The sequence below is a fragment of the Anser anser genome, assembly GCF_964211835.1.
Source record: "Anser anser genome assembly, chromosome: 6".
NCBI lineage: Eukaryota > Metazoa > Chordata > Aves > Anseriformes > Anatidae > Anser > Anser anser.
The window spans coordinates 23,660,129-23,685,017 of record NC_139726.1 but is presented as its reverse complement, the minus strand read 5'-3'; the positions used below and the strand labels follow the sequence as shown (position 1 = coordinate 23,685,017).

General features: G+C 37.4%; 1 protein-coding gene across 3 annotated transcripts in view; it reads left to right on the top strand.

The window, feature by feature from the left end:
* LOC310901464 (uncharacterized protein) overlaps positions 1-24,889 on the top strand; it is a 425,578-nt gene that overhangs the window by 137,268 nt on the left and 263,421 nt on the right. The window contains exon 1 of one of the 3 annotated variants that reach the window (XM_083841083.1): positions 12,143-13,025. The exons of the other annotated variants lie outside the window; for them this stretch is intronic. The gene's annotated coding sequence lies outside the window, so the exon portion shown is untranslated. Of the gene's footprint in view, positions 1-12,142; positions 13,026-24,889 lie in introns of those variants that run through there. 3 annotated transcript variants of the gene reach the window in all.

Sequence of the window (24,889 nt, the reverse complement as noted above, 5' to 3'; positions counted from 1 at the left end):
GGAGTCTGATAAACACCTGTGATCTGCTGGTAATTCAGGAAAGGAAGCAGCACTCTGCATGACCTGCTTTTTTTCTCTCAAGCAGTCATGGTGTAATAAACAATGTACAGTGATTTTGAACATGCAAAGAATATATTTAGATAAGTTAAGGCTACTACTTTTGGTTTAACACTTAACAAAGCTAACAGCAGAAAGTATGTGATTTAGCACCTTAGTATGATACACATTGAAATGGAGGAGTGAAAGACAATAGTAGTCAGTGGTACTTGGAAGGCAAGTCAGTCATTTGGATTAAAAATGAGAGTAAATGGTAAATGCCTTGAAGAGAGATGAGGAAAAAGATGGGATTTCTTTCAACCCATACGTTTTATAAGTTACTACATGACCAGTAAAGTAGTAATTTCCTGAAAAGCAATATTTAAATATATCCATCATCATTTAGATCTTGGACACATACTTAAATATTATTGATTATTTGCAATTGTGTGCATCCATGTGTAAGTATATTAAACAAAAAAGTAATGGTAGCGTGTCAGTGATTGGGATAAAGTGCAAAAATGGAACCGGAGTCTCTAATTACTAGACTTTTTTTTTTTTTTAATTAAGAAAGCCACAAGCACATTATAGACATCCAGTTTATAGCATTGCAATCTTACAGACTTGCTCTCATGAATATGGTAATTTTTTATTTTATGCCCTCTTGAGATGTCTTGTTAAAAACATTTTATTGGTGATCCTAAAATTCAGTAAATTTGAAGCCCTTGGCACCCTGAAGATAGTTAAAGTTCTTCAAAAAATGTCAGCAATAAATATTTGGCAAATATAAAGAATATGCACATTTTTCCCAAGTGGGTGATATATTTTTTTCCCAGTTCTTGTAGTCAAGTGATGACACTGCAGTTCAGAATATAAGTGCATATTGATATTTTCTTCCAGAAACTGCATGTGCTGCTTAGAGAGTGCTTCTCCCACAGAGTTATTTCTGTGCAGACACCTGGAAGTGGTTGCATACTTGCTCCGGCTTGCAGACGAGTTTTGGACAGTCAGGTGTATGTATGAGCAAGTGGTCTTTATTTGGAGCAATTAAAATTCTAACATTCTCCTCTCTTGACATGCAATTACTAGGGCTCTGCTGTTCCCGCTAATTGCTCTTGCTGGGGACATTGGTGAGGAGCCAATGATTTTGATGGGTAGTGGATTATCATTTTTACTCTGCTACCTGAGAAAAAAATCATTTGCAAAATCCCATGTGTAATTAGCAAGACTCATGATTAATTGTCCTGCAAAATTAGCTTCACTGTTGCTTTTATTTTACTGCTTCAAATATTAATTAATGTTAACTCCTTTCCTTCAGTTCTAGCTTTTGAATATTCAACGTGGCTTTGAAAAATTAGTCAGGGCTTCTACTTGCATTAACATGCCGGAGCTTTGATTTCTGAATAAGTATTCTGATTTAAAAGATCACACTTGGGTCATAAATAATTTTTATAGGAGGACAAACAAAGCATCAAAGCATCATGGGAAGGCATTCATGCACTAACTGAAAGTAAATTGTTTCAGTAATGATTCATTCCCCCAGTGCTTTTGGGGAAACATCAGCAAATATGCAAAACACTGCATTGTGTGGGGCAAAACAATTATTTAATGACAGCGATCAATGTATGTATTTTGAAATAAGCAGCACAATGAAAATAATGGTGGACTAATACCTTTTTAGTACCAAATCATCATTTTAACCTTGTGCAGTTGCAGTATCTACTCCCTGTATTTCAAAAAATTGCAGATTCTTATGTTTGACGGTGTAAGGTAAAAAATACTAAATACTTATAGTCCAATGCTATCTGTCTTGGTGCTCTCAAAATTCTTCTGTGTTTACTCTTAATGTTTAGCCGTAATGACTATCACAGGGTCAGAAAGCACAGAAAGGACCTAGTGAAGGTTGTTCTTTGGTCACTAGGATTCTGATGGATTGCCTTCACAGGATAGCTCATTAAAACCAGCACTAAGATCTCCTGAGAACCTGAAAAGCCTTAGCTTCTGTTTTAGCAGTGTTTTCATCATGCTAGGTTAGCTCACACAACACCTCACAATAGCATTCTTTTCCAGGAACTACTGGTTCCTTCCAGTATAGCTGTAGAGCACTGCTGCACAGTTATAGGAATAATTTTGCCCCTGCAGCAGTCCTTTCTTTATTTCTTTGTGTTTTCAGCATGCAGCTAGTCATGAGATTCTCCATAATTCATCAGTAGAGCCTTTGCCTGCCTAAATATTCTTCTCATTATACAATAATCTCACGGTTATCTTGTCATAAAACCCAAAGTTGAGTATTGGAGACAGTAGTAGGGGTGAAGCTGACATCATGGTATTTTGGGCAACATACTTGGCTTCATTATCAAATATAATATAAGAATGAAATTTAGGAAATTTTTTTTAACCCACTTTTCTCATTAAACTGTACAGCTCTTCTGGTGGCTTTTGTCAGATCTTGGTAAAGCAGCAAGACCCAGCAAGCCACAGATATCACGGTTTTAGATACTTCAGACTTCTGTAACTGGGGACTGGTTTGACCTCTATGCCTGTAAAATGACATTGCAGCCAGTTTACCTGTCTTCTTTAAAGCAGTTCTGTTTTCCAAATCCTCACATATGAAATAACCAAAAATTGCTTGAAAATGAGTGCTTGCCTCAAAGTTATGCTGGTTAGTTATATGGTAGGGCATTCTGCTGGTTGCAGAAACCACTTCTAGTCTTGTCATGACACCTATTTCTGATGACATGACTTGTTCATTTGAAAAGTGTATGTGTTACATAGAGGGAAAGCATTCCTCCATTAAACCACATGGCTGATTTTTCTTGCTTTTTTAATCAAGTAAATGAGAGCTTTTAACGGCTGTTCTAATATTGACCCGGGAGATCAATGACAGAAAAATAGTGTTACCTTTGTAGCAGAAATTAATTAAAAATTAGAGTTGAATCTGGCCTTTGTTTTGATGACACTGTCTATAAATGATGATTCCAGGATTGTTCCTTAAAAGCTGATTTAAGAACTTGTGTCTTCCTGCATAAAACTATCTTTTGCTACAACCTTCTCAAATCTCAGCTTTAAAGACTGAATTTGGTGTACAAGCCTCTTGATCTTCTTTGTAGGTTCAGATATGTCTTTCTTTTTCCTAAATTAAAAAGGCCATGGTGTAGGCACATTAATTCAGATTTTTTTTAGAGCCTTAGAATGTCTTTAATAAGTAAATATCAAGAAATAAATTCCCAGACACCATGAAAAGTTTCACTTTTCAAAGCTTTGTACATGGAGCTTTGGAGATCTTTGAATAAATAAAAGGCTCCAGAGACTACTGCTTTTCATCTCTGTAATTGCTTGGTCAGCATAAGATGCTGCCATGATGTACAATTGATTCCTATGCTTTTCTAATTTCAGCAGAAACAGCCATGTATAGTAGTGGTTGCAGAGAAGGAAGCAGGAACAGTTGCAGATGTGCAGGCACAAGATGCTTGTTAGAAAAATTCTTGTTGTATCTCTGTCACGTGCTCTAAGACTCTTTTTGTAGCCAGAAAGGTGCTGCCACCTATTCTCATAAGAGAACATCATGCTTTGTGTGCTGTCATACCTATTTGAACAATCCTTTCCAAAGCAATGAAAGGCTTTTTTGTTCTTAAGTATACCATTTCAAAAGGTAAGTTATTAACTGTACTAAAGCTCCTCATAAACTAGTATCATGCTGCTGACTCAACCTGCGAATAAGTGAGGGATTTGTATCACAAGTTGGGTCTCAGGAAAGGAGAGTCATTTGGGAATTTAAATAAGAAGTATTTCAAATTTGGTCCTTTACAAAAATGAAGGATTTGATCTACTAAACTGATAGAAATTAAAGAAGCACAGAAGAGAGGCTGAGATACAAAAATGTTGAAGGTTGAGACCCTCCTATTTTCACAGCTGCCACATTTCATGGTCAAGCTTCCCTGTAGGCATTTCTTAGGTGGCAATGTTTGGCTGGGCTCCTCTTTCTTTTCCTTATTTAATTTGCCCTCTCATTCCCCTGGACTTCCTGTTGTAGAAGCACACATACTCTAAAGTTCCCATTTCACAAGTATTCCTCCTCAGCACTACATGATAATTAAACTTTTTTTGTACAACAGACAATAAGTAAAATTCTTTAGAAATCAGAGATTATACCAGTTCAATGTCAGAATTTGCCGTTATGTGATGCAGGAACTTTTTCATCACTTTTGAATGTTCTCAGGTCTAGGCTAGAGTTCTCTCACATATTCCCCTGATGATGCAGCTTTCCTCCTCAGTCACAGTATCTACTGCTTGTCCTTCCTTGTGAGCTTGTTGCTCACTGGTTCATTCTGACCCATAGTTTGGTGCTCTTCTGATTTCCATCTATGTTCCTTACAAGAATGTTCTGCAATCTGAATCTCCTTTTGTCAGTGTCATCAAATAAAGAAGTCTCTTTTTTTGGTGATTTGCTGTTTACTCCATGCTGGAGCACTACCTGGAAAAGTGGGTTTTCCTTAAGTAATAGAAATCTCTTTATCTAAAGAGATCTAAATAATTCTTTAGATACATTTATATGGATTAGCATCATAGTTTGATGACTCTATTTCCAGCCTGGTAGTAGATGCAAAAAACTGTTTTGTCACATCCTATAGGTCTTGCTGCAAAATTGAAGCAAAAGAAAAGAGATCAGCTAACCTTCAAACTTAACATGGAGCAGGTAACACTGTGCTGACATAATCTTCCATGTATGAAAGAATTCATAAATCTCATGCGTCATGCAATTCTACAGGAGCAAGTGGCTTCAAGCTTACAGTCACAGACACTCTGGTCATTATCCAAGTTTCTGTATTAGTAAACAAATACACTGAATACATGAGAAACCAAATAACTGATTTTGCAAAGATCAAGATGTGTAGCTACATCTGCTCAGGGAAATTTAATGGTCTGCAGAATCTGTCTTTAAATTAAAAAAAAAAAAAAAAAGGTTCAACCTTTCCCATATTCTTTTACTGTATTAATCCTTTTTATTTATTTATTTATTTTTAATCCATGTTTGCAAAGAACAACCATTTCGCAGAGTGAGGATTTGTTTTGGGTTTTGGTTATTATTCTGTTGTTAGAAGGTCAGATTCCATCTTTAGTTACTTTTTTTTTTTTCCCTTTGCATCACATTGTAGCTGTAATAGCTGTGGATTTAGCTGTGCTATGTTATATATGTGCACCTTTACTTTTGAGAAGGGCAAGGCTAAACCTAGGAGGGTGTGGAGAGTTCCAGCAGGCGCAAAGCTGTCTCTGAACAGCCTGCTGCATTACACACATACTGAGTAGCCTTTGGGGAGACTTGCTTTCTCTTTTCCACTTTTCTTCTCTTCCTCTCTCGCCTATATGGAGAAAATTCATGGCCTTGGCTTTCTCTTCTGAGCAAATATCCTGTCTGCTTTTTTTTTTTTTTTTTTTTTTTTTTTGCTGATTAGCAAACTCCGTTAGGTACTAGCAAGAAATGCAAGTGTTTTAAAATTTTTAACAAGTAATGTAAACGACTGTTCGATGTGTGGGGAAGAGCAGAGGGGAAGAAAAGGTTTTTCACATATTTCTTTAGCTCTTATGAATCAAATACAGCTTATTCCTTTGAATTGGCCTCTAGCAGCGGGCTAAAATGCCCTGAAGGTTAGCTACAGCTGCTGAGATGGTATTTACTGGATGATGAATATATTAGTTCAAATTTAAATTGATTCTATGGAAGGGTAATGTTGATACCATATTCACGACTGTGTTTCAGTAGTGTAGGCCAATTCCTTTGTGTGGAGAGAGTGGGAAGAAAATAATGTAAAGATGACACTGTCTGAAATGCAGGAAACAAACAGTAGTTTATAAATAATATATTTCTCCTATTATGCTAATTTTTCAAAATAAAATTAGAATTAAGTGTAAAGTTCGATCACTGGGTGCATCTATACTAGAATATTATTAGTCTGTTTAGTCACATCTAGAAATATGTTCTTCATGTTTGTGGTTGCCAAAGTAAATAGAAATCAATGAAAGTAGCAAAAGTGCTGAAGTCATTTCAATAAGCGAAGTGCTCATTAATTTAAATTTCACACTTGACATTGTTATGGACTAATCATAGAAAATAAGACATTAACTTCTAAATATGTTCCAAGAATAGGAGTAATCCTGCAACTTTATTTTCAAAGTGGCACTGACATTAGAAGGAAAGACCTCTGACTACAGCACTTTAGGCAGATGTTAATGATATGGTAAACTTTCACAAAAGCTTAAATTCCATTCATATGGATGGCATAAGCTTGTGGAGTTAGCAAGCAAACAATATTGAGACACTGGGACTGAACATGTTCTGAAACATCAAAAAGTTCTGCCTGCCGTTTTCAAACATTTAAAAATATGTGTGAAGCCTGTTCACAATTTAATGGGAGATATACAGAGAGCTTGGGGGTGGTTATGCAGGAAATTAGAAAAGTCTCATCACATCTTAGTGAAATAAATATGCCATTGTATAAGAAAAGTAATTGGAGGGGTGTGTCAGTTCTGTTGATGTCAAGCAGGTGTCCATAAATTAGAATAAATATCTTAATTGATATTAGTGATAAGAAAGTATTGTAAATTACATTTAAAAGAGAGACCTAACTTGTTTCTTTCCCTCTTGCAGACTTATTTTTCCATTTAAAGGAGAGGATTGGAAAATGCCATATCCCTCAGCTATTTTTTCCAGTGTTGACTGATCCAATTGCATGGTTTTCTGTAATATAAAGCAAATCACATTGCATAATGTAGGATGCAGTGAAGATAACTCAGAAGGAAGACAACACTACAATTGCAAAAATTATCTTTTATTATCTTTATCTATCTCTAGATATCTAGAGATATCTATATCTAGAGATATCTAGAGATATCTATCTATTATCTTTATCTATTATCTACCTATAGGTAATGGGAGGCAGGGAAGACATACAAAGTTGCTAATTTCTGATTAATAGCTGCAAGGATGCTGTCTCATTTCTGTTGTCTAATCAGTTCCTTAGTCAAGGAGAACTCCTATTCATGGGGAATTAATGTACTTTGTTCTCACTCTCTTGAAAATATTCTCCGTATTGCTTAGAATATTCTTTAACACCCCAGCATAGATGCTATGAGGGTCTTGACACACAGATCCCCTTCTTGTCACCCCTTCTTAAGAAGTAAAGTCAATTAATGTTTCTCAGACTTGTTGAGAGTGCAAGCCCTATCTAGTATTTAGTAGATTGTCAAGAAGGTGGTGCTAACTTCAGTGAAAATCTTTACAGGATTTGCAGGCTAACTTCAGTGACAATCTAGTACAGGAATCATGACCTGGAGTTTAACTATTAATCTAGTGGTGGGTCTAGGATAACTCTTATGGCACAGGTATTTTTTGCTGTTACGATCTCTTGCATAACACAGGAATAAATTAGTTAAGAACTGCCGTGGCATGAGAACATGGTGTGCCTCCGAATGTACTGCTAGGTTATTTAAGTTTTGTATTTACTCAGTTCTTCAGTACTGGATACAGTATTTCCTGATCAAGAAGCAGAGAAATATAAAAACTGCACATGGTGTCTGAGTACCTCACCACATTACAGCTCTATGTGGACTTTTTTTTTTCCAGATTCTAGTATAAATTTGAATAAACTGTCAATATGTCAATATGCTGTCAATATATATTGGAGACAAAATCTAGCTCAAAATTTGGCCATCAGTCTAATTTTATGCATCTGGTTTACATTATTGTTGACTTTAGGTTTTATAATTTTGCATTGACCTTTTTATTAACAAAATTTCAGAAACAATTTTGACTTCACATTTACATGCTTTTTGAACCTAAATTTTTGGATAAAGCTGACATTTATTGAGCCAGTGTTTGTTTTTATCTTTGCTTAGTAGAACTTGGAGTTACTACTTAGAAACTCTACATTTTACAAACCTGTCCAATTCTATTCCAATATGAAATATTAGTAAAACGGCTTTCTCTTGGAAGGGTTGTGACAATATTTATAACACGATTACATTCAGAAAGCAAACTACTACTCTTCAGTAATAAAGAGAGCTCTTCTACTGAATGGAGCAGTAGATTGAGGATTGAATGTAAAATGTTTAAAGGGAAATTTAGGTATCCATTGAATTGTGGAAAATGTACAAAATTCCTAAATCACAAATTTTGAACTCAGATTAAGAATACTGCATTACTTTCCTTACTACAGTCTCTAGATATTTCCATGAATGAAATGTCATATATATTTACTAATATAATGAAAAAACTAAACTGATATATTTGTAAGAACTTATTGACATGTTGCTGAATTTAGTGGCATACATTGAGAAAGAAATTATCTGGAGTTAACAAGATTGTTTTAGTACTCAGATGACTGCATTTCCCTGTAAAATTTAATTAAATCAGTTAAGAGAAATACATGTTGATTAGTTCTCAGAAAAAATACCAACACTTTAATAGAAGCTAAAGAAGTGAGAATGCCAGAACAGAGGAGCTGTATGGAGAAGAGCTGGCTGGTATGTCATACGTATCAGAATTCTATGTAATACCACTAGTGCTTTCGATTTTCCGTCATGTTTCTATTAAGTCATGTTTCAATCAAGTCCTCAGCAGATTTTCTTTTATACTTGATATAAAGTTTGTTTTGTGTGCCAGGCATTTAGTCCTGCAGTAAGTCATACAATGTATGGGATGGAGGCCCAAACTGTGTTAGTGTTCTTCTCTCTTAACTTAGCTTCTTCCCTTGCTGATTAGGATTCAGCTGAGTGGTTGAAAGGTTGCTGAACCTCTTGCTGAAGAAGGTAGAAGATGTGTAGTTATCAACTGCTCTACTGGCCAAATGTATACCTGAGAATGTGATTCTGTTTAATATAAAAGTTTATGGCAAGCTGTGTTGTGGTGTTTTTTTTTGTTTGTTTGTTTTTGTTTGTTTGTTTTAATATCTGAAATGAGAATCTGTAAATAATACCACTTGGGAACTTAGTGTAGACTTGGGTTTATAACTTTAACCATCTTAAAAAGCAGATTCTTAGACCTATTATTTTATTACTGTTTGACTCATCCTCCTTTTAGTAGATTTGCAAAGTAATTAATAATGGTTTATAAATATGTCATTATGACTGTCACTAGTAGCGTGCTATCGTTTGTAATTTTGTAATGGCTTCTTGACTTCCCTTATTTCCACTCTGTACAACTAGGATGGGAAGATATTTTGTTTTCTATTCACTTACCACTTTAATATCGAAATAACTTTTTAATTTAACTTGTAAATTATAGATGATTTTTACATATTTGTCACATGCTACCTATATCATTTCACCATGTAAGTAGTGCCAGAGCCTTCCCTGTGAAGCATCTACATCCAAGGTCTGTGCAGCACTAAGGTTTTAAGGCAGGTAGGCATGCTGAACTGTATTTCTCTCTAGTGGTTCTGGCAGAGGTTGCTATGGATGCTTGCTCTGGAAATAGATGCTTTGGATGCCAATGGAAAGAAAGGGGGGATTCTATAAATTTAAGGTCTATATTTACAATCTTTGCATTTGCTTCCACAGTGTTACAATATTTATATGTTTAAATTAGTGTACTCTCCATACATATGGTCTTTTCTGCTGTATATCTAGATCTATCAGATGTTTTTTAGTGTTCTATTTAAAAACTAAAGCCATAGTACATAGCAATAAGCTGATGACAGGCTAAGCCTATAGCGACAGCTCTTTCTGACCATTCAATTCAGCCCAGTAATATAGCTTATGCTGAATTGCCTCATACGGCTTGGTATCCTGCACACACACACACACACAAAAGTACACTGGTTTAGTGAAATATTTGGGGTTAACAACTTGCATCCCAATTCTGCAGTACTTGGAGTCAGTGGACGTACTGCCAGAAGGAGGATTGCACAGTCAGGCTTTGTATGAAACAACTAAGAAAACTATAAAATTAATAGGATAATAGATTACTAATAGTATGCTATGGTATATAATTTTGAGGTAGCTCTTAAAACATAAACCTTTTTACGTGACTCAAGTAATGTCTATCTTGTGCACCTTAATCTGTAGCTGCAATAATGGCTACACAGGCTTTAATATGCCTTTTATCAGTACTTTGATTTCATGGGTTCTGGTTAGCTGTTTTATTCAATATGCCCCAAGTCTTCCAACAGAACAATTGGGAGCATCAAATTGAACTACTAGGAGCCAGAGTCAAGGCAAACCAAAGGACAGTGGTGTCCTTTTTGCAATGGATATCATATCTTTGGAAATTTTTACCAGAGCATGTAGTAGATACTTAGAGTTTACAGTGGCTAAAAAAGAGGGTGGAGTGGTTCATGGGAGAGAGGTGCATAGTTGGTTAGTAAATGCATAAGAACCACCTCTGATTGTTCCCAGGCTGAGAATAGCAGGAAACAGGAGAATATGAGAGGGAAGTATTTTTCCCTCTTCATATTCCACAGACATCTGCCTTGGAGACAGTGAAATACTAGCTGGACCCACTGAGCTGAAGCAGTATGCCTGTCTTGAAACACACTGGAGCTCTAATAATTACATCTTTATATAGCAACATGCTAGTAGTTTTTCTGGTGTACAAAGTGAAAATAAAATCTATCTGCCTTATTGTAACCTGGATTTGGTATATTTAAGTAATTTTCTCACTGAGTTTTACAAGATGATAAACTTACAGATGGAAATTCTTTTAAGCAATAAATACCATGCATGCTGTCACGCCTAGAAGTACAAATAAAGCCAATGGGATGTTAAAAACAGTTGAAGTGCATTCCTTCTCTACCTGGTTCTCTCAGATGAAACTGTCTGCTATCAGTTTGGGCGTACGGTGTTTGACCCCTGCTTGTACATATAAATGAAATAGAGCTCCTATCACTTAGTCACTATGCACTGGATGACAAATTTGTCTACAGCAGTTGACCTGAAAAGTGGAGGCTTAACCTTACATGGAAGCCTCTGAAGTTCTGTGCGTCTGCTTTATCTCTGTAAACATTCTCCAGTCTTTCCCCATCTTGTTCATTACAGACAAGGCTCCTGGGACTGTATGGTTGCAGACCTATTCTCTGAATTTTATATTCTGTTACACTTTTCTTAATTTTGTGTTTTCCTGTGATGTGGCTCTGGAGGAAAAGGATGGAGTAACATCCACGTTACGTTGCTTGGGTTTACGCTATTTTTTTTACTGAGTCCAACATACATGTTTTGTTGTTGCTGTTTTTTAATTTAATATAATTTAGGATATGCATTCTATGTGTATGTTTTTTATCACACTACAGCATTTGCATCGTTACAATTCTTTAAGATTTTTCCATCAGTATGTAATATAGGTAATAAACTGTACTACCAAGTAATGCCCTGTTTAAATAGAAAGTTGCAAGAATAATACTTAGAAATGATATGTATACACATTAACTTTTACTGATCCTGATATCCACACAGAGGTACAAGAAATCACCTCCAGGGTGGGAATACAAAGGCTGAATAGCATTGATGGACATTCTATTAAATTTCCTGCATATGGAATTAGCATGTTATCCGTTCTGATTTTGCATCACAGTGAAGAGAAAGTGAACAGAAAAACAACTTATGGAGTCAGTGTCTTAAACCTCTAACCTTAAACGTTCACAAAAAGAAATATCATTTCTCCTTGTGCTTTCTAAAATTCCGCATTGCGTATAGAAATGCAATTGCAATAGCACATTTTGAGGATATGGAAATTCATGGACAATTCACAGATAATTCTTTTGTAAATTGGGAGCATTTACTGAACACATCCTAGGAGAACACATGTTTTACACCTAGAATATTATTTACCCAAATGTTTTCCATTCACCTGGGCCAAGGAGATGGGAGTGTGATCTAATGTTGTCCTTTAGTTCTACTGTGTATTTGCAAGTTTAGAAATAAGACTCTCCCAATTTCACAGTTAAATAAAGAGATTGCATGTTAGTACCTTTCTTATATTTATTCAAGAGAAAGTATTTTTCCTCCATCTGTTTTCTCATTGTATGCTTTAGATAGTTCTTGGGCCTTGGGCAACACTTGAAAATACATTCCATGAGCTGAAAGCAAAGGATTCCAAGGTGGACAGTTGAAGAAACTTTGCTCATTTTGATCAGGTTCCTGACAAATTTCTAAACTTCCATTGCTCTCTAATATGGGAAAAGGTCATCCCTATCTGTTTCTGCAGCTGCTTGTCCAAATTTACAGGGAGAGTAAACAGACTCAAAGTTATGTTCTTCGGGTCAATTATAGTAGATCTTTCCACAAGACTGTGATGGGGAGTTGGACTGGGGACTTGACTGCTAATCTTAGAGTTCCTTTGCTCCTGTATGCTGCACTAAGTAGATCATGAGCAGCTTGGGAAAAACATAGCTGAATTTCTTCTTCAGCTTTTCATTTCTGTGGAAGATGGAAAATATATCTCTTAGAGGGGAGCAGTCCTGTTCTTCCTATGTGTGCTTATGACTATTTAGCACGTTTATTAGTGTGATTTATGTGTGTATAATGTAAGAGGAAAAGACTGTCTGTACTACATTAGATCAAGGGCCTGTTTTGCCCAGTATCTTGTCTGTGCCTGAGGAAGACCAGAAGGAAAAATCAAGCATGCAGTGATACTTCCCAGAATTTCTTGAAGAATTCCCTGAGCTATAGCTTGACATCTTCCATGAGCGTAACATTCTTTCTGAATGCATGCAAACATTCTGCAACCATGACATAACCAGGAATAATTGCATGTAAAATACCAACATATTGGTTTTACTAAGAAATGACTTAGCTACTGCAGAAGGTTTGGGCTTTCAAAACAATAATACAGTTCTGAATTTTGACCCCATTTAGAAAGTTCTGATGTGTCTTCTTGAAGACTATGAACTGAAGGTTCAAAGACCCTCTGGAAGCTGGAATTGATCCTGTATCCACAGAGACTCAGGCTTCCTGTTTGCTTTTCAACTTGACAAGTCACTTCAATGACTTTCAGCAAGGTAAAGTAGAAGGAAGATAATATTAGAAATCCCCCTCCATCTCTCCCTCCTTGCAGGCACAAACCCTTTCCTGAGAAACAAATTTTCTCAACTTCATCTAGAAGGGATCAAACACCTTCTGCTGTTCCCAGGCATTCTTAATTGTTGTTAATTTCCAACACCTCATTAACTATTTGCTATTAAAGATGTGAGGCAAATGCCCTTCACACATGGATAGTCACAAGAATTGACCATTAATAACTACAGAAAATGTTTTACTTTTTTAGTAGAAAGGGAGCTTGTATGAAAGTCACTTTGTTTGCCGGAAAAGCCTGATGCAGCGTCAGGGTGTCATTTCATAGAGCTGGGTATGATCAATGCTTTTGTGTGGAAAAGACACAAAATGCAAGGAACAGTGGTAAAACTGGAGTTGATGTAATGGACAAAAAATAGTGGTTAGAAGTAACCACCTTCCCTCTGCATCACTTCTCATTTAACTTATTTTATAAAACAATAATTTTGATTTAGTAAATACTGACAATGCTTCCAATTTGTGCAAAGGTTCAGTCTTATGGAAAACACATAGTAAACTTTATCTTTTAATATCCAAAGGAGTATGTTACGTTAGTATTCTTATGATGTTAAGACTGAAAAGCCTCAGTCAGGACTGAGACTACATAATATTAGCAAAAGCAGGAGTAGAAGAGAGCCTGCAATCAAGGAACTTCCAGCATAGATAGACAAGTGGATGATGGGAGCTTGAAAATTCTTCAGAAGTCTGAATGTGTTTCCTAATGTAATGGTCAGGGAATTGACCTGTATCCTAGGAGCTGGAAAAGGATGCTCATTATTTTCATAACAGTAGCTAACAGAAAAGGAATTTCCTCTGTCCCTTCCCAGGCATCTGTTTTCAAAGCTGAGCCTAACAGAATCATTTCCACAACAGCAAGGCTTGGATTTCTTTGACAAACTTTTGCCTAAATCTAGAGGTAGTGTACAATATTTTTTTCACTCTTGGCTTTGACTTGTGGGTCTGCTTTACCATGACCATGCAGCTGTTGTCAGAAGTCCATCAGATGTATGTTGTGGGATTTGCTTGTCTTTAACTGTTGGTAACAGATACTCAGGTGAGAGGGCAAGCTTTGAGGCTGTTACTTCCCTCATTTCTCTCTTCTGGAAAAGGTGCCATCAAGATCGTATTAAAATATAACCAACCATTTAGTGGGTATATTCTTTCTCTTTCTCTTTTTACCTCTGTCAGGTTTCACTTTTATCGGGAACGTTTGGTTACTCACTGCACAGATGTTTGGTAATGACAGCTCTGTTGTTGGCTTAAAGTCAGTATTAGATTATAGCCCGAAAACCAGAATTGGATTACAGGCTGGTCATCTTTCACTGCTCTAGCTGAAGGGGCTGTGTGACTGCCAAAGATGGGCAGTAACTTCTTCCAGTGCTGCAGCCAAGTCCAAGTAGGGATGTGAATCAAAGCCTTCATTTGCCATTGTTCACAAGCTGGTATATTTGCTTCAATTAAATTTTTTTAAAAGTATTTATATTAATATGTGAGGCCATGAATTGCAGCAGCTGGGAAGTTTACACACCACCCCTCTGTGCCTCTGTTATGGGCTCCACACGTACTTCAGGGAGTGGGTGGGTTGCAGTTTCAATAATTTCTACAGAGTAGTAATTTCTTTAGCTGCTGCAGCTTATTCCAAAAGGGACTGTGAAGCTGAGCCAACAGGTCATCTGGGCAAAGACTGAAGAAACCTGTCTCTTTAAGCCAAGTTACTTATAGAAAGAGTTCCATAAACTGTCCATTGCACAGGAAATCTGAAGCGGAGCCAGGAAACGTATCCATGTCTTCTGAGCCACATTACACCTTCTTAATACCAGAGCTATCTTCCAAAGCCAGGCTTGAATGCAATGAATTGAGCCAGAATTTAAAATTCTCTGACATCCAGCTTACAAACTGGTCAGTGTAGGGGAGTGCAGACTGCTCCAAAGCTGTTACTGCAGTCTCTGCATGCTGCAGAAGCTCCCGTTCTCTCCCCTGAGAGGAGGATGGAGTTTCATGATGATGTTGGACTCAGCTAATTAGGATAGTACCTAAGTAGTACTACTTATGTCTTTTTTTTCCCTGTTCAGTGATGTGAAATAATAAAGAAAATAACACAGACTTAAATCTGCTCTTCTCTAAAGACTCCTGTGCATATAATTTATATAAACAGAGAGATTTTAAGGCTCAAAAGGGCCATTAGATCTTCTGTTTATTTCTATAGGTCATAGAATTTCAATTCTCCCAGCATTGCCTCACACCTCTTACTGGGCCAGAGGATGTTTTTGATAGGTCTTCAGCCTTGTTTTGGACTTGGTATTGTGACTTAAACTAAGGAGTATGGAATGCAAACTCAGAGAGAGCTACATTAAAACTCTGATCTATATCCTATAGTCTCATCTTTAGAGTTTCACTTTAGAATAGAGGAACCTTCCCAGGAAGTATTTTCATGCCAGGTCTGCATTTGTTTTGGAAGAGCTAAAGTATAATGAAGTACCTGACTTAAGACTTTACAAGATAAGAGTGCCTGGTTGGTGCTAAAGCTTCATTTTTAATTAATTTAATTATTATGGGCATTGCTCTCTGAGTTGCGATCAGGAGCAGAGACAGGACAGATAAGGCACATGCACTCTGCCCTGAAAACTGACAAACTAGCATAGCTGAGCAGTCAGTAATACTGGAGACAGATCTCTTTCAGACACTAGTTCAAGCTAAATTTATTCCCAGTCACCTCCAAGAAAGACTCACTAAAAATGGAATGCACTGCAGTGGTATATGACTTTTAAAAGTTTATAATCTATGTGCACACAGGTTACTGTCAGGAGGTAGTAAGTAGGAAAGGGAAAAGAATATAGCTGTACTCTACACATGTGCATTCCAACATGCCAACATAGATATGAGTACTCATATGTGTATAAATAATAATTACATATTACAGTATTTATTACCGTGGATTTTAGATTTAATCAGACAAAATCCCAGATCAAATGGGTTTAATAAACTAGAGAAAACGAAACCCAGCAAAGCCATGAAACTGTACGGACATTCACTTTAAAACATTTTGATAGAAAAGCTTCGTATTTGGTTTGAAAATTAATTTTGTGATCCCAGTTTGGTTGTGGATATTCTGTGCTAATTTTCTTGTTGTTGTTTTTTGTTTTCATAATGACCAACCCATACTCCTTAGAGTTTACTTCACCTCTATTGCAATGCAGTTTCTTTGGGAAGGAGGCAATGGACCATTATTTTGTACAGTGGCCCTAAATACTCTGATATATTACTTTGGTATAATCAATGTATGGGAAATATAGTCATGAGGTTTTTGGTTTTCTAAGCTATTATAAATTGTATTAGAAACTGAATTGGTCCTTGGCTCCTGTAAAGTTGATAAAAAATTAATATTAGGCAGTCCTGAGCCTGAAATATATGTTTGACTTCCTGAGCTTGGGACATATAGGTGATGTACTCCTTTATCAGAGAGTGGTAGAAAATCTTGCACTTCTAAATGGAAGAGAATCCAAGAGCAAGAAACACTTTAGGAAAAAGGAAAGTAGTAGCTTCCTGGAGGTGAGGCACAGCAACTAAATGTTTAAATGGAGAAATTTGCATATGCAAGTACAATAGCTGTGTCTGCAAACAGAATACAGAAAAGTGTGTGTCTGTAAAGTAAATGTAATGAGAAGCTTGGTTGAGACAGACCAAAACTTTATTTCTTATTGTTCTGTGGATATGTTCGTTTTTATTTTGGGGTGTGTTTACCTTTAATCCAACCAGAGAGGGTGAAGTCTGTTTTTTAATTATCAGTATAACATTTTAAAATTCTTTAGTTGTAAGCAACCAACTTTTTCCACTGCAAAATAAAAGCAGAAATCTTGCAAACAGTGTATTTATCTCTCTTCAGGGGCTAGGGGTTAATATCCAATAGCTCATAACATCTTTATTATAATGCATTTATAATGATTTACTGGAATGATTCTGTAGCTAAGTATCTAATGTCAAAGACTAGATTTGCCATGGTAGAAAATGTCGTATCCTTGGGTAGCTCTAGGGAAAATAAGGCCACAGCCAATGCTTTCTGTGTAATTCTACAAACTGTAATAAGGATAGGGGTAATTGCATTAATGTCAATTAAGCTATTAATAATGCCCATCTTGTCATTCCTAAATATAGCAGTCACTCATACACATTACTGTCGCCTGTAAAGACTGTACATAAATGAGATCATGGCTTATTTATGCTTTGAAATCTGGCTGATAGCCAGTCTTGTATCTCTTGTATAACACTACAACAATGATTATTTTGGAGAGAAGCAACCTATGGTACTTGAAGAGGCCATGTCTTATAACTGTGATGCTGATCACCCCATGCTAAATACACAGCTCCTATATAATTTACAGACCCCCCTAAATGCCAGAAGGGCACTCTGTGTCACTTGCATTCATGCCAGATGAACCTTTGTCGTGACTGACCAGAAAGATCTTTAGAATATGGACTATGTTATTTTGGCTGTATTTGTGAAAGAAAATTCTGTCTCTAATCCTATTTAGAGAGTTTTAATTTTTCTTAAGCAGGATTGTCACTAGACATTTTAAAGACAGAAACGTGGATTCGTGCAAGTGAAGATGTAATTGCCATAAAACATGCACAGCTCTTTATTTAAACAGTTGCTGGGAATTGGTGCAATAGTTTCACAAAAATGAATGGGTAGTTTTTGTGTTGTTTGATTCTTCAGAGATGGTGGTCAAATGTTCAACATAATCAGTTACAGGGCATAGCCAACCATCATTAGCAGGTTGTAGGGGTTATTAAAGGGGTCACTCTCAGAATTGGGCTGTCTTCAGGGAAGAGGAGTAGCAAATGTGAGAGGAACCATTCAGTCAGAGCTCGTGACAAACGGCAGTCCTAGGCCAGTTCCCACAGGAAGAGAAAGAAAAGTACCGTGATCTTCCTACATTAAGGAGCAGGAAAGAAGGCAACAGATGATGTGTATGCATCAAGGGTGAGAGGGCAAAGGGAAGCGAGAATGAGACTGGAATTGTTTGTGAACACCTCTGATATTCTAATGCTGTTTAGCCCCATACCATCTCCAGAGAGCCCTGGATACGTCTGTAGTAGGTGAAGTCATTTTTGTAATAAAGTTGGCTGTGGCTCTAGGTCATAAATCATTGGTGCTGGTGCTAAAAATTATTATACATTTCTCTCTTACCTCACACTCTCTTTCTATTAATACTTTGATTTGGATGAAAATTTTTACTGAATACAAAGGCAGGAAGAGTGAATAATTCTTTCATCCCTGTACAGAAGAATACATTTACATATGACTACTTAGGATTGTTTTCAAAAGTGCGACATTCTGTTTTCTTCTACAATAGGAAAATATAATTCCAATGAACCTGCTACAATTTCCATCTTATTTTAACTGACTTCCTACCACAAGGTTGTAATGAGTCTACAGCTGCTGTGAGTGGTAGTCTTTAGGGGGACTGCCCACTGCAAGTTTGTATCCTGCAGAACTGAAACTTACTCCTGACTCAGCTTTCATTTATTCTTTCTGTACTCATTTATTCCTTATTCCATTGGAGTAAAACTGTTCCCAGTATTTCACTGTAATATAAAACAAAATAAACTGGCATCTCTGCAATTATTAGCATTTTAAGAACCATTCAGTGCACTGATACCTCCTTGTCTGTCTTTCTCGCTTTTGAGTCAGAACTTTATCACCTTTGTTAACTAGGCATATTTGAAACAGCTGTTTGAACCATCTTCCCCCATTTTAATTTCTTTCATAACTTCTCTGTATAAGTACAGGTCCAGTAAAAAATGGCTTCTCCCTTTAAATAAGGGTCCGAGGCAGAATGAGAATGAATGTTGTCATATGAAGTGCATTTCAAATGTAATAAAGCAGAAAGGAGTTCCTGGCCCCTGTGTCAGTTGTAAGAGGGTACATAGTGTGATCGCTATAGCTCAGTGGCTGCAAAGCAGAAAATGAAGATTGTAAAAACGTCACATAAAGAAAAAATGCACAGTGGATTCGTTTTGCGATGCTCATAATTCAGTAATGCCTTTAAGTAGCTAGAAGAAATATAATAAATGTTTTTCCACAACATTGATCATACTGTATCAGAGGAAATATTAGTGTGCAGGGAGCCATGATTATGCTGGTAGTAATTCTCAGTGCAGAAAACTCCTAGAAGATGGGACCCTTTATAGGCTGAACTTTTATTGGCTGCAGTTATTTACTTTTAAGAATACGCCTAATACACTGTCCTATAGCTAAATATTTTTGTGAAAACTCAAACCAGCAACTGTCAGTAAATCAGAAACCCTGCTACCATTTTATAGAATTTATATTTTTCCTGTGGACACTCCGATATGTTCTGAGATACAAAAAATGACCAATTGACCATGTAAAAATGGAAGAACAGTTGTAAAACATTTTATTTTTTTTCTTTTGTATTCTAAAATCTGGTTTGGTCAGGCAGGTTTATTGTTCATGGTCCCATCAAACTCTTTCCTGTAAGTATAAAGTATCCTTAAGAAATTTAATACCATGTTAGATTAGGCAATATAATAAAGTACATGGTTATATGAAGGTTATAAGCAAACATACATGGACTGCTATGGGCTTCTTATTTACCATACTGAAAACCCCACCATAAGTCACCAAAGCATGTTTGGTGTTTGAAATTTCAAGAGGAGAATGCGAGTATTGATTCCTAATGCCGGTCTCTTGCTCCTCAAGGTGGCAGGACCTGGTAGTGCTGGGGAGAGGCCCCTGCGGGAAGGGGCTGGCCTCCCAAACAACCAGCACCTCTGGCTGATGGCAGATGGGGTCCTGGCCCCCGCCCAGCCATGCCTTGCTCCAGTGATGGCACATGGAGTGCCTGAGCTCAAGCAAGAAAATGTAGGTTGAGATGAGGAAAGTGGAGGGTACCAAAATGTTCTTCCATGGCTGCAGAGATGGCCCTTCCCCTGCCCTGGAGGGGAGATGAGGCTGAATGTGATGATATGCAGAGGTCTAGTGTGCCAAAGAGCACGTTACTGGACTCTGGTCTCTGAAATAGCCTGATCTCTCTAGAGAAGGCAATAAAATATTCTTGCTCATTTATCATTAGGCTCTTCTTCAAAGGAATGGTTGAACGTGGTCATAACATTAAGCAAATAACTATGCCTATGTACTTCCAAAGTAGTGCTCACAAGCCTAAAGCAGCACTCCTGCAACATGATGTGCTGGTCTGAGGCCTAAATGAGCAAGTTTTCTGTGCTGATCATTGGCTCAAGCCCTACCGAGCATCTGGTCTTTGAAGATAGGGATTTGTTTTGCTTCGTTGATAGATGTTTTAGGCAAGAGTTTGATGCAATTGCTTCCCTGAGCAGATGATCCCTCAGTCTTCAAACTTCAACTGTTTTTATTGTTTGGTTAGTTGGTTTTGTTTTCCCTAAAACACACTCTATGGTTTCTCAGATTTTTTTTTTCTCATTTTGAATAAAAAAGACCAACCCTCTTTATCTGTAATGGCCTTGTAGCTTGGGTAGAGACTAAAGGTCAGTCCTGCTTGATCTGTTCCTTGGCTGTACCAGTGCTTTGTGACAGGATGGTGGCAAGCTGTTTCAACTTGCCATGTTTTACTTTATCCATCCTTGAAGTGATTAAAATAATTGGTACATCTGCCAGGAGTTATCACATGGGATTTAAATAGTTAAAGACCTTTGGCAGGTTGTGTCAAAAGCAGGAAATTGTGCAAGGTTGAGAACTGTTAAATGCACAGATTCTGTTGTGAATCATCATAGACCTTTTATAAAGCAATGGGAGGTATTTACTGCTCTTTACAAATGAATTGCTATAATAACACCTTTTTCTGCATGGTTCTATATGAAATACATGCATCCATATTGGTTGGGAGAGTGTTTATCTTCATATGAGCATTATATAGAAGAATTTTAAATGTGACAGTCAAGCATTATCTAATTACGAAGTACAGCTGTTGGTATCATTTGAAAGTCAGTGCCATACAGGGAAAGGAGGGATGGTTTAGGGTCCTAAACTAGCATTCCTAAATTGTAATTGTTCCCAAGATGAGTCACGGGAAGTCCTGCTTCAGAGGTGAACTCATGCTGCAGGTAAGCCATAATCTGGTCAGAACGCTGGGCAGTTCTGCGCACTCTGAACGCTTCCTAGGCCTGAAGCTCAGCTCACTCCCTGCCATGAAGCAAGCCCGGCCCCTGCGCACACACGCACCCCAACTCTGAAAAGAGCAGTCTGAGGGGTTGTGCTGTCAAATGTGCCCCTGGATAAGTGAGAGGAGTTTATAACAACTCAGGCTGTACTGCACTGGTGCTCATTTAATCTGAATGCAGCTTTCTGCCTTTCAGGGAAAAAAAAAAAAAGTATTTATTTGTTTTATTTTAAATAGTAATTTTGCTGTATTCCAGTGGAATATACATGTGTGAGTAGGCCGAAGTGCCACTGGATGGCACTGTTGCACATATCTGGCGGTAAAAATCTTACCTCTTAAAACCCATTTTGAAAATGGGGTTTGGGGCAGTTCAGCATACCTGTCAGTATGTGATTACCGAGGGCACAAGCAGCACCAGAACACTACACTCACGCTCCTAGGCAGGAGGCATCAAAAGCTGTTTGTTAACATGCGACTCTGATATTGCCAACTCTTCTGGTAGCTGTCCTAGCACTCGCATATTCTCTCACTGCAAAAAGGAGCACACGTTTTATAACAGGTTGACTTGATTATTTTACAGAAAATGAAATACCAGTGAGAATGAATATTTTAGTTCCTCTACATACCCCTGTGTGTGCACATGAAGAGAGAGGAAGTTAACTTTAGACTGACTCATTGTCAGTGGGGCCTACTTTAAAACCAACTAGAGCAAACCAATTTCATTTTCATTAAAAATAACAATGGGATTTGTCATTTTGCAAATAATTTGCTCTTATAAATCTTTTTACTTCTTTTGTTTCAAAGCATAGGTGAAGGTTTACATTTAACTTGTTTGGCCATTTTATTTGTATCTTAAGAAAATTGGCTATGGTATCTTAAGAAATAAAAATAGGAAGATTTTTTTCCCCTTGGTTCTAGAACAATTACAAGGCATATATTGTCCTTGTCGTTCAATTCAGTCCTTAGCTTCTGTTTTCTCGTGCTTCTATGAGAATTTGCATTTGCTACTGAAAACAAGAGTTTTCTTTTAATTGTATTGAGAAATTGCACATTGGTATGAATTCAGCTGGACCTCTGTCTTTTTCTTTTCCCTTGTCTTTTTCTTTTTCTTGAATGTTAGAGTACATAAATTGTAGAAGAGGCCTAAATTTGAGCTTTGGGATTTCTTTCTGTTCATGTAAATTATCACAAAATTATGTTGCCTGCCATCTATGGGATGCTTTGATCCAAAATTTCAGTCATTGTTTCCACATTTAGGGGCTGGAATGAACATCAAAGAAATGGGTGTACTGAATTTACTGAATGCCAAAGCAGTACAATAACATGCAAAGGATATAAGCAAATCCCAAGGGTAAAATGTGCTGCCAAATCTTGCACATAATAGAAGCTCTAAAGTGACAGTCTATCTTTGACAAATGCATAATCATATCAATGCCAAGGGAAGGAACTAGCATGCTGAAAGGTGAATAAAAGGGTTGGGAACAATTTGCTGCATTTACACGTTTCCTCGGTGTATTTTCACACAACAAGAGAACAGATTAGACAAATGCATTAGGTAATCATTGGAGAACACTGTAAACCTGCTAAGTTTTTTTTTAGTAACCTGAATCTTTCCTGGGCTTACGATTATTTGAAAACAAAACATGGTTAGAAACAATTCATATACTGAAGAAAAAAATACTAGCCATGAAGAATGTAAAAAATGGTTTATACTTTCTTCCTTTAACAAGTTCACATTCAATGCCCATATGGTACTTGCAATATGCTGCTCTCTTTCCTGGTTGATGGATTCCTAAATGCTTCAAATAGTCACAGAGGAAAGTTAAGGTTTCCATATGTATTCACCAGTTTTTCCACCACTGTGGACTAACAGGATAATTTAAATGGGTGCTATAATGTAAAAACATGAGAATCACTGCACAAAAACCACCAACTTAACTTGTAAAAATCTGAAACCTACTTGTTAAATTCATTTTATTTTCCTTTATTGTAAATAAACAAAACCCAAAGCAAATAATAGCTGTAAATCCTTTAACAAAAAACTTCATTTCCTAGTACACAGAACACTTAGCAGAGGGTAGTCTCAGGTTATTTAGCATATCCTAGTGTGTTCTGGAGTATAGAGGGTTTTTTCCAAGCCTGCACGTTAATGTTCAGCAGAGGGAGTTTTGACAGAGGCCTGCTGAAGTGTGGAGCTCCTGCTGCAGCCAGCAGAATATTCAGAAGGAAGTTGTGCTGTAATAAAACTTCAAAGTGAAAGCTGCAGAGGACCTGTTCTTCCCCCATTAGTTTTCTGCCCCATCTCTGGCAGCTGAATAGTCACCTCCTGTTTTCACATGGCAAGAAAACTGCCCATCTTGACTCCTCCCGTTAGGTGACTGAAAGCATGGCTGCCACATGCCAAGAACGCTGCTCAGGCGGTAGGTACATATCCATCCAGCCAGCAATTTGGCCGGCTGTTGGCCATATTCTGGTCGTATCATAAAAAAGGCTATTTGATCTTTGACAAAGAGAGTGCCAGCCTTCTGCAGGAAAAAGCGACATATTCTTACCTGAGCTGTAGTTTCTGTACTCCAGATACAAAGGTCTAAGGAACAGTTTAATAGGTCTAGGCAGGGTAACATTCCTTCTGCTCAGTGACTGAGGAAAACTCTTCTGACTGGCATAGGGCTATGTTGAGAGTGGAGGGAGTGTTTCCATTGCCTAATTATGTGGATTTTCAGTTGCTGTTGGCTTTGGGGCAGCCCATTAACACCTCAGGGTGCACCATAACTTAGTTACTTGGGCTCTTGAAGCATCCCCTGGAGGCACATACATGGTTTAAAGCTGCCTCTGTCTTGCTCTTCCTCCCCCTTTTCCCTTCCACCCTGAAACTACAGGTTTTCTACTATGCTTTGGTGAAGTGCAGCAAATAATGTAATTCTTTATACATATAACATCCTGGTTTGTGCAAGCAATTAGGAAACTGAATGCCGTGCCCAGATGGGGACCTGATCCTGTATGCCTTGGCTCCGGTCCTGCATTAGATTTGTAGGGAGTGCGACCTACATTCTCTTCCAAAGAAGGCTGGGTAGGAAAAGACATCTGGTTTGGATTGTGGTTGCTGGTAAAATCTCTTATGAAGCAGGGAAAAGAGCTGCAAGTGGTCAGGCAGAGATGCATCTGTTATCATAAGACAGGACACATACAATCACTGCTGAAGAAAACAGACAAATAGGTAAGATATAAGATAAGCTAGTTTAGGTATTGTCCAGCAGTGAAGGAGGAAATGTCTAATCTAGTGCATTTTGCAGGCAAATAGTGTCTGACCCCATGCCAGCCACCTGCTAACATTGAGAGTAGACCTGTTCCAACCCCAGTAAGATTGAGTGCCACAGTGGTAATGAAATAAAAGCCAAAACTGTCAAGAAATGTGAGGTTCATGGACAGGCAGCAACTTTACCTAAAGGGGAAAAAAGCTGCTTGCAAATAAGTCCCATCACTTTCAGTACAGAGTTAATAACTCCTTACTGTACCTAAAGACATACTGCTTCCCAGAAATCTGGGTCAAAGTGTCACTAAGATATTTCTGCAACTCATCTGCCTCATTGATCTCTATTGCATCCTCCTCTTCCATCACAAAGATACTGCTGGAAGTGATGCTGGGCAGATCA